The 11,106-nt window shown below is 37.9% G+C and overlaps 1 pseudogene; it reads left to right on the top strand.

The window, feature by feature from the left end:
* The first annotated feature begins 6,987 nt into the window (after positions 1 to 6,987).
* Positions 6,988 to 11,106, top strand: part of LOC102864724 — a 39,715-nt pseudogene continuing 35,596 nt past the window's right edge.

Here is an 11,106-nt window from a genome sequence, read left to right as displayed (position 1 = left end):
TAGTTATGTTTATAATAACTTCTGAGCTTACCCACCTCTATGCTACTCCTCATGCCTTCCTTTCCACCACAGAGGTCTGTAAGTACTAGCTTCATGTAGTGACTTCTCCCTGATTTATCATTGCTTTCCCAGTCTCAACAGTCAGAAATTTTCTCTACCTATATTTTAGAAGTCTGCTTGTACTACTTAAGGGCACTTGTTACATTTCATCTCTTAGTAGTAATTTTGCCTCTTTCTTATCTCTCCCAACACAAGATGGATATTCTAACATATATCTGGCAGTTCTGCACAGTGTCCTTCACATTGCATATTGGCATCATAAATATCTGAACAATGACTGAATGGATTGAATTGAACTCATGTTGTTGAGAGAAGGATGAGATTGGAGCAAAGCAATTACAAAACTCAGTCTATCTGTGGAAGGCTGAAGAGGACAGAGTGTGGAACAATCTGTAAGGACCCTGAAGGGGAAACAGTTAAGAAGTGAGCTTGCACAGATATCCTGGTGTGCAGAGATAAAAGCATATTCTCTCTGGATGGGAGGGGAATGAGCAAACTGAATAAACATATCTGCCCAAGACTTGATGCATGCGTTAGATAAAGAATAAGATTTTTGCTTAGGAAGCTGAACATGTCTGTGCCATAGAAAAAAATGTGCACATGGCAACTGGCAATCTGTCTAGCGTATCCCTCATAGTTGATATAAGGTCCACACTTTTTGATAATCCTACCTTGTTGGTGCTCTGCTTAAATTTCTTGAGATTCTTTGGGAGCTCAGATATCCATATATTTGTATTTTATTCCCAAGACCTTTCACATTCTGAGCATTCATAGGACTGTGAGACACAGCTGAGTAGTAAGAGTTCTAGGTCTTCCAACCTGCAGTTACCCTCCTTGCACTGATGGTAATGACTGCAGTTTGCTATGACTCCTGAATAGAGAACTGCTGCTACTTAAAAGTGCTTTACAATTTTGACTCTAAAGATGAATTAAGCAATGATAACTTTTTTTTTTAGTCACCTTACAGGACAGAGTAAAAGTACTCTGTAGGGCTTTCAGAGCATTAGCTCTCTCTCTCTCTTTCCTTTTAATTTATTTTTTTTAATTATTTTTTGTGTGTATACCATCAAATAGAATCTGACTGGTACAGGAGGACATTGTCCCTCCTGCTCCAGCAGAGCATCTGGTGGATTTGAACAACCATGCACCTCTGTGATTGCAGTGCAGCTTCTTGCCACTAGGCCACCTAGAGAGCATTAACTCTTTGTGGAAGCAGATTGTACGCCTTTTACCTACGTAATGGCTGGTGGATTCAAACTACCAGTCTTACCTTCAACTACAAATAAAAGAACAGGAAGATTTAACAAAGTCTCAAGCTGACATACAAAGTCAGAAATATTTATCCTCTGGTCTTTCAAGGAAAAAGTTTGCAATATATTTATTTTTTTTTTTAAAAAAAGGTAAATTTTTTTTATCTTAATTCTCTTGCTAGAGAGTATTATCTGTTGATGTGAATGAAATAGTTTTTTAGACACATACTTGATACTACCAACCTTCATACCAACTAGAGGCATATGCCATTAACTCCTGGAAATGTTGACCTATATAAAATCTGTGGCTGTCAGGTTGACTTCGTCTCATTGCCACCTCACATGTGTCCAAGTCAAACAGTGTTTCATAGGATTTTTAGTAGCTTCCCTTTTTGAGCATTAGATTAACATGTTTTTCTTCTGGATTTTCTCTGTTGGAGTCAAACTTACAACCTTCCATTTGGCTGCCAAGTGTACCAAATATCCGCACTGCTTGCGGTATATATCTGTACGCTTACAGCAGTAACCAACCCCTCCCGTTCCAGTGTGCCTATAAACCACTTCAGGATTATAGTCAGGGGACTCGAAAATATTTATGGAACAAACAACTAATTTTTCAAGATAGTTATAGTTACACGTACTGGGCAGGGGATATCTTAAAAGTCTAAGTAAAGTACCTTATTTCAGTTATACAGCATGACTTTCCAATCACAACAGTCACCTTTTCATAGAGGTACATCAAGATAAATAGAGCAATATCCATATTTTACAGTCTATAAAATTCAAATCTTTGCTTAAAAAAGAGAGTTTACATGCAATGCATATAGCAGCTAGCAAGTTTATTTATCAACATATATTTATGCAATATGTGCATTGTAAAGTTAGGGCATGAGTTTTAGGGTCTGGTCAAATATTTACAACCAAGATGCAAACAAAGGTGATTGCATATCAAAAAATGTTGTGACAGGCAGTTGTACTTCATGAAGAAAGGTGCTGCACAGGCTCACTTTCCATAACAGTGGCAGGCCTGTAAGAGTCAAGGTCAGGGGACAAAGTCCCTGCTCAGAGACTGCATCAAGTATAGTGGAGGACCGGATACTTATTTTTGGCGACCTAGTGGGTAAGGAATTGCGCTGCCAATCCAAAGGCAGGTGTTTTGAATCTTCTAGCTGACCTTTAGGAAAAGGAAGGGAAATTTCTTCTCAAATGATTTACAGTCTCTGAAAATTCACTGGAGGAATCAGCTCTAAGTCAGTGTAACTCAACAGCGTGAGATATTTTCTCACTACACTCTTAACTTTTGTAGGTAAATAACTACCGCAGAGTTTACTTCAATTCATGACAACTCTATATATAATAGAAAGTAAATATTGCCCAGTTCTGAATCAATATCAAAAAGCACTAACCATGTTTCAGTCTATCAGTGCATCTATTATGCACCAAGGGTCTTCTTCATCCTTACTGACCCTCAGGACACTAAATATATTTTTTTTCTCTCTGATTACTTATTCCTCTTGATCACTTGACCAAAGTATTCAAGGTAGACAATATTCTGTTTCAATCAATAAGATTTTCATTGGGAACATTGGTGGCCTAGTGGCAAGAAACTGCCCTGCAATCTTGAAGGCACATGGTGCAAATCTACTAGTTGCCCTGCGGGAGAAGGGTGAGTAATCTCCCATGTGATTAGCTGCCTCTAAAAACCTGCCAGTGGATCAGCTATGGGTCAGTTCTGACTAGATTATACACAACAGCAATAGCACACAATCACAACAATTTTCTGAAAGAGATTACTACATAATTATTCCTAAAGTTTTTTAGGACATATTGACTAAAATCTGTCCCCCATGGTTGATCCCAGTGCTATGTAAATAGTGACAGCAGAGCTTCCAACATTACAGTAAAAATACGCAAGCCAGCTTAATAAAACAAACTGAAAAAATAGGTAGTGGCTGTTCTAAAATGTTGTTGTTGTTATGTGCTGTCACGCCACTTGTGACTCATAGCGACCCTATGTACAACAGCCCTAAACTCCGCTCTGTCCTGTGCCAATCGCACTGTCTCTGACACTCCCATTCCAATTATCCCAGTCACTAAATCAATCCACCTCATAGAGGGCCTTCCTCTCCTGCGCTGTCCCTCCACCCTCCCAAGCATGATGTCCCTCTCCAAGGACCGGTCTCTCCTCACAACATGTCCAAAGTATGTTAGACGGAGCCTCAGAATCCTTGCCTCCAAGGAGCCACCTGGTTTAACCCTTTCCAGGACAAATCTGTTTGTTTTCCTAGCTGTCCATGGTATTCTCAATACTCTCCTCCAGCACCACAGCTCAAAGGCATCAATTCTCCTTCTATCCTCCTTGGTCATTGTCCAACTCTCTGATGCATAACACAAAATATCTTTTCAGGAAAGGACCTAAATGTTTATCCACATGAAAGTGCATATAACTAATGATGTTTAATTTTTCACTTTTTATGGATGTGTAGAATTTATGCCTTTGAATTAAGGTCTTGATAGAAAGTATTGAATATACAAACCATGGGCTGTCAAAAAAAAAACAAACATAGAAGAAGTACATCCAAGATGCTCCCTAGAGGTGAGGGTATTGAGACTTTATCTCATGTATTTTTTGACATGTGATCAAGAGACAACAATGCTTAGAAACACACATAATTTTTGGAGAATTTGAGAGTCAGTGAAAGAGAAGAAAATCCTCCACAAGATGGACTGACACAGAGAATATAACAGTGAAGATTGCTAAGAAGGGGTAAGATTTGTTGCCAACTCAAGTCACAGTCAACTCAAGGACACCTAATAAGAACATAGTTTAAAAGCCATCAGAACTTTTAGGCAAGGGCATGTGAATAAATAAGCAGAAATATAAGAACACTGTGTAGAGAAATTGTTTGATATTTTGAGGTGGAGTTATCCAATTACCTTAAAGTTGTTTGAACAATCTTACATGAGATTTAGTCTAGGGTAATGCTCTGGTAGTATGATGGAATTTGAGAAATCACCCTTAACCTGGTCAATGGCCAGAAAAAGTGGTGCTGAAAAGAATTCCTAGGTCAAGGGGGAGGAGTGATAATGAGACTGAAGCCAATCTTGAATCTAAAAGAAAAGATCGGTTCAAGAAGTGAGACCAGGGCGCAGAATCCAGGTGTGGAAAAGATGACTGAATGGAGAATTGGGTTGTTTTATGACAACAAAGAAGTTTGAAGCCCTGGGAAAAATAAAGGGTCCTTGACCTCAAAGACCTTAGGCACAATATTTGTGTGGGACATTTTTGGAGCACATTGCTGTTTTATCGGTGTATGTCGTTGTTGGAGGAGAAAACACCCAAACATTGCCCTCTGAGTCCATTTTCTGGTTAGAGAAGGAACAGAATTCTCTGCGTTTGTGTAACCATCTGAGATGAATACTGAAGGTAGGAGTTGGTTCTGGCCATATGGCTACTCATTGCCTGCAGCCCAACAATAAACCTCCAGTGTAATCTAATTAGAGAAAACTTTCATTCCCAAATACAATGGAAGATTTTCTCAGAAAGAAATTTGAGGAAATCCAAGATCTTTTCATCAATGTATTGTCTTCAACAATGATGATGTTTGTTGTATGTACCATCAAGTTGGCACCAACCCATATTTGACCCTCTTCAGCAAGTTCTCAGATAGAGTAAACTGCACAGAAGGAGACTGCCTATTTTTCTTCTGCAGAGCAGCTGGTGAATTTGAACTGCTTGCCTAAGAGTTGGCAGCACAATTTCTTGCCACCAAGCCAAAGGGCTGATATAGTAAGAAAGAATTGGGGTTTGGAAACTAGAGAAGTCTCTGAGCTCCAAACAAACTCACTAAAATTTGTGCTTTGATTGCGTACCTCTTGAATTTGTTTGTAAGACTAGCTATTATGACAAGCAGATTAAATATTTAAACATGTACACCACAGAAACCAAGGAGAAACTTCCCAAATTATAGGGTGATTTGTTGGAAAAAGAGTGTTAGATGCTGTGCTCATGCTAAAAACACAGGTACCTATTCAACATCATAAAAAGCCTACTGATGGAAAGTTGAAAGGTCAGAAACTTTGTCCTAGGGTTCTGAAACATTCATTATTTAGATTTAATTAAGAAATGCTCCAGTTGCAACATATAGTTTAAAAATATCCTAACCTATGAGATTATGAAAAGTTGGTTCAAGTGATTTCATTGATATACTATTGATATTACATTGACGGTCAAAAGGAAGTTTTATAATGACATAAAATCATTTATCAGATGTGAGAATGCTGAGAATGTTATCTTTTAGCCACCACAGAAAAGAATGAAATTATAATGTGTCATACTCAATTTCATGATTGTCTTTTTGATTTGATTCATTACGTTGGGAGGATAAGGGTTAGGACAGGTAGAACGCAAAACTCCTTACAGTACTAAAAGATTTTTTAAAAAATTCTAAGTCTTATATAAAGAATCACAGAGAAGGTAAAGACTCTAAGGGCTTCCTTTCCTTGGCAGAGTTATATGTTCTAAGAGGATTCCACTAAGGATCCTGGGACAAATCCAACCACTCAATTTATTCATAAGGATTTGAGAATAATAGGTTGCCCCCCTCCCTAAAAGCTTGAACACATGCAGCCTTTGGGGCAACTTATCTTTAATTCCTTACTCTGGAGACAGGAACTCATCTGATAAATACCATGATATGTAACATATGATAAACATTCTGAAAAATTCTTGGGAAGCTGTTACTTCAATCTATGGCATTCTCAAATATATCTACAAGTATTTTCTGAATTGGCTTATTCTAGTATTGAACATCAAAGAGCTAGATCCCACATTGTTACATGCTCTGCCAGGAGAGAAGTTTAATATTCATCTTCTTTCAGGTCAGAATTATACTCATGCTGGGCTGAGTGAGAGCAGGAGCAGGAATTCTCTAGGCACTGTTCACTGCTAAGTTGTTACAGTGGCCAGGGCAGCTATCCTTGTGGTACTCTTACCACATAGCCTCATAAAAGATGCCTTTATTTAGACTTACTTAGACAAGTTTTTAAATTATTATTTTAAGACCAATACTAAGAGATGTTATCTTTAAATAATCGGATTTTTTTTTTTCTTTCACTAGACACTGATGTGTCAAATGTGGTAATGGTTACCCACGGGGGACAGTGTTTGGTGAAGTTCCCCAATTAAAACAAGCTGGGAAGCAGGAGTGACATCCACTTCTGAAATAGCTTGTCTCCAGAAACTCTATGAATGTGAAGAAATTAAGAAAGTTATACAAGTAAGTGTTCAGGTCTTTCAATCATATGGTTGCTGTGAGTTGTCTACGACTCGATGGCACTTAACAACAACAGCAGCAACATATAGAGAACTTTGTTAGTCTAGTGGATAGAAAGTGATGCTACCAAGCCAAAGGTGAGTGATTTTGATCTGTGGTCCTCAGGCCTGGTTGTAATTGTTTTTGGTCATTCTTGTAAGTGGAATAGCACTAATCTGTCCATTTGTTATACAGAGGTAACTCATGGTTGCTGTGATGCTAAACACTGTGAAACTGATGTGTCAAATGTGATAACGGTGGACAGTGTTTGATGGAGCTCCCCTATTAAAACAAGCTTGGAAGAAGGAGTGGCATCCACTTCTGAAACAGCTTGTCTCCAGAAACTCTATGAATATGGCGAAATGAGGGAAATTATACAAGTAAGTGCTCAGGTCTTTCATTCATAGGATCGCTATAAGTCGTCTATGATATGACGACACTTAACAACAACAACAGTCTTCATAACCATCAGTAAGGTTGATGTTGATGTTGACATTGATATTGTTGTTATTATTAGAGTGCAATTCACAGTGACCCTATGAACAACAGACCTGAACCTTGTCCTATCCTGTGCAATCTATGACACACTCTAGCTCATTGCTACAATCATTATGTCAATCCATGTGGTTGACAGTTTTTCTCTCCTTCACTTTGCCTCCACCTTTCAAAACATGATTTCCTTCTCCAAGTAATAACTACCTCTCCTAGCAACATACTCATAGTCATCTTTGCCTTCAAAGAGCACTACACCTTCTCCACAAATGTGCAGAAAATGAGAAGAGCGTGGTATCAGGATTGGAGGAAGACTTATCAATGACCTTCATGATGCAGATGGCACCACAAGCTTGTTTGCTGAAATTGAGGAGGACTTGAAGACCTTGCTGCAGAATCCTAAACACTACAGGCCGGGAATATGAATTGTATTACAATGTCAAGAAAACAAAACCTCTTGCCACTGGACTAATAGGCCACATCATGTTAGATGGAGAAATGATTGAAACTGTTAACGCTTCCTTCTTATTTGGATGCACAATCATTTGGTCCTAGCAGTCAGGATATCAGGAGATGCATTGCACATATCAATAAGGTAGGCCATTTTTCATGAGACAATTGAAGTTCAGAGATGTTAAATATTTCTCCCTTGATTACACAACCAAAACTAAAGCACCTACCATTAAGGAACATAAATAGGTATTTCTGTTACTTAATTGTGGCTGTTGTTAGGTGTCATTGAGTTGACTACAACTCGTAGTTACTCTATGAACAAAGGTTAGAACTTAACCTTATCTTGCATTGTACTGTTCCAACCCATTATTACAGTCACTATGTTAATCCGTATAATTGAGAGTCTTCCTCTCTTTTTCTGACCCTCTGCTCTTCTCAGTTTATTTGTTTTCCCCAAGGACTGATGCCTCCTGACAAAATAGGTAAGTTACATGAGATGAACTGTCACCAACTTTCTCTCTAAGAAGCACCCTGATTGCTCTTCCTCTAACACAGACTTGTTTATTCTTTTGACAGTCCATGGGTAAATACACTTACCCAACACTACAATTCAAAGGCATTGATTCTTCTACTTTCAGTCTAACTTTTATTGTACAAATTATAGGGGCAAAGGAAGCAATCAAAAACTCCATGAGTTGGAGCAAGTACACTTTAGCCTTTTCACTGACAGTCCTGATTGTTAGCACTTTGAAGGGGTCTTTGACAGCGTATTTCCCCAATGCAGCACACCTTTGACTTCTTTACTGCTGCAAACCATGGCTGGTGATTGCAGATTCAAGTAAAATTAAATCATTGGCAACTTCAATCTTTTCTCCATTTGCCATAATGTCTATGGTCCAGTGGTGAGATTTTTTTCTTTTCTTGATATTAAGAGGTAATCTATATTGAAGGGTTGTTATTCTTCAATGAATGCTTCAAGTTGTCTTCAATTTCTGCAAGCAAGTTTGTGTCATCTGCATAATACAGGTTGTTATGAAGTCTTTCTCAATAGTAATTCCACATTCTTCTTTATATATTCCAGTTCTTAAATTACTTACTCAATGTAGAGATTTAAAAGTAGGAATAAAAAATACAATATGATTGCACATCTTTTCTGATTTTAAACCATACAGTGGTTCCCAGGTTCTATTTTGTTTGCAACCCAAAATGCAGATGCCAACCCTGGTCCCCCTCCCCATGATAATAAAATTATAATAGTCACATTTGCTGAGGACATACCATTTTCCAACTATGTGCTACAGCTTTCTTATGATTTTAAAAAATATCTGATTAGAACATTAACCATGAAATATGAGACACTGAAAATAGCTTAATAAAGTCCTGCTCTGAGAGCATTTTCTACTTTAAGAGAGATATATGGGAAATAAATGTTAACCTAAAGGAATAAGTGAATAATGATGGCACTTTAGGCCTTACAATGGGCAGTTCAAATACTTTGAGGGAAGTAAAGGTGCTTCCTAAATCATTCTTCCTCTTCAACTATAAGTCAAATCATATCACAATTGACTTCTGAACCTTCTTTTAGGAAAAACAATCCTAAAGAAAATGTATACCCATAGAAGAGGTATGATGAGAATAAATTCTAGAAAAGTCTTGTCATACATAGTATTGGACAGTGTCAAACCTATTAACATATTATCTTAAAGTCCATTATTAGAAGTTCACTTCTTAGGGTAACTTGCATTCTGGTGGCATGGTCCCTAGGGAATTAATGCTGTTAACCCAAAGGTGGCATCTCTCCTAAGTCACTCAGCAGGAAAAAAGGTGCTCCATCTCCACCTGCTCAATCTACAGCCTTTGAAAACTCAGTGGAGGATCGGCTACGAGTTGGTTCCAACTCAATGGCAATAAACGTGAAGCTTTTTTGGTTTGGGTTTTGTTTCATTCAGTGCTGGATTAAGTGAGAAGGCAGAAAATCAGCTTTAGATAATCCTGATGCCGTTTTGGAGTGAAGACATGTATCAGCGCTTTAGTCAATGTCCACAAAGGAAGTGGATCCAGTGAAAACCAACACTTTATATTGCTGAGCTTTCCATTAACTTGTGTACTAAATGGACTCGAATTCAACCTCTTGTATGATTAACTAATGATCAGTGTTAACTTTTACTTCTTTCTCTTTTTTTAATTTTATTTTACTAATTTTAATGAACATTTACAGAGATTTTGGATTTCCATTTATTCACTGCTGCACTTTTTTCCCTGCCCACCCCTCCCCTTCCCCCACTCCCAGTTCACTCCTCTCTTTGAAAAGTAAAAGAAAAATTCTTTCATTGGAATACGATCCCCCCCTGCGCCCCCCATTCTGAGAGCATTCCACTATGCAACCTTAATTCTGGATTCTTGTGATACCCATACTACCCTATCATAGAACCCTTACTCCTTGAACTGTTTCCCTCCCGCCCCACATCCAAAGCCAGAATCACCTTCTCTCTTCTCCCTAATCGCCTTTCTCCTCCATTTTCCGGTGACGATCTCTGCGTAACAAGTTGGCATGTAGACTTATACAGTCAGAGATGAGCTGACCTTTTCATTGCTTTTCCTGCTTTACAGCTATCATCCCGAATGCACAAGTTTCAGATTTACATCCTCTACCCAAATTTCAATGATTTACTAAAAATGCAGGCTCAGGAGGTATGAGATTTTAGGTTTTACTATGCTCCAATGACTATTCTGAGTGCTATATTCCAAATATCCCTGTTCCTCAATAATGCAATTTAAATTGAATTGAGTTGCATTACCTCTCAGCTTTATACCATCGTTAGGACCTCACATTTGCACTCCAGAAAAACAACCATATTTTGGGCCACAAAAAATCAATTCAGAGACACAATCAAAGGTTTAATATAAAGAAAAGTCAGACTTTCAGGATCACAGATTAGAAAGCATTCTAATATGATATATGTGATACCACAGGCATATACACACGTTCATCTATATAGAAACTTCACATTCCCAGAATATTGACTCCTCAAAAATACCTTAAGATTTTTTTTCTTCTTACATTGAAAATTTATTATTCTACATTAAATAATTAAGCATAATATAAAGGTGACAAGGTAGTCAAGATGACTAAGAATCAGATGACATTAAAGGTTTGTTTTTGCACCTATAAACGCTCGGATCACGTGTTATTCATTGTCCCTGAATGCTCATTTCCCCACCAAGTCACTGGGACAAGAACACTAACATCACAGGGTTGATAGTTCAGTATACTCTCTGATTCAGAATTGAGTATGTGCATTATGTATACTGTACATCAAATAGAAGCTATATTTTCTTTCTTTACAAATTTTCATTTTCTCATTACCATCAGAAGGGAACCAACTGATTGATAACCCTGAGTTTTCTGAAACTGTAATATCATAGAAGGAGATTGTCCATCTTTCTTGCTAGGAGCTGCTTATGGATTTGAACTGATAGTGTTTCTGTTGGCAGTGCAGTTCTCTATTGAGTAGGCCACCAGAGCTCTCTGTTGT

Source organism: Elephantulus edwardii, unplaced genomic scaffold, assembly GCF_000299155.1.
Source record: "Elephantulus edwardii isolate Elephantulus edwardi_28Jun2011 unplaced genomic scaffold, EleEdw1.0 scaffold00076, whole genome shotgun sequence".
Lineage (NCBI taxonomy): Eukaryota > Metazoa > Chordata > Mammalia > Macroscelidea > Macroscelididae > Elephantulus > Elephantulus edwardii.
The sequence above is the reverse complement of the archived record's forward strand: the minus strand, read 5'-3'. Positions and strand labels throughout refer to the sequence as shown.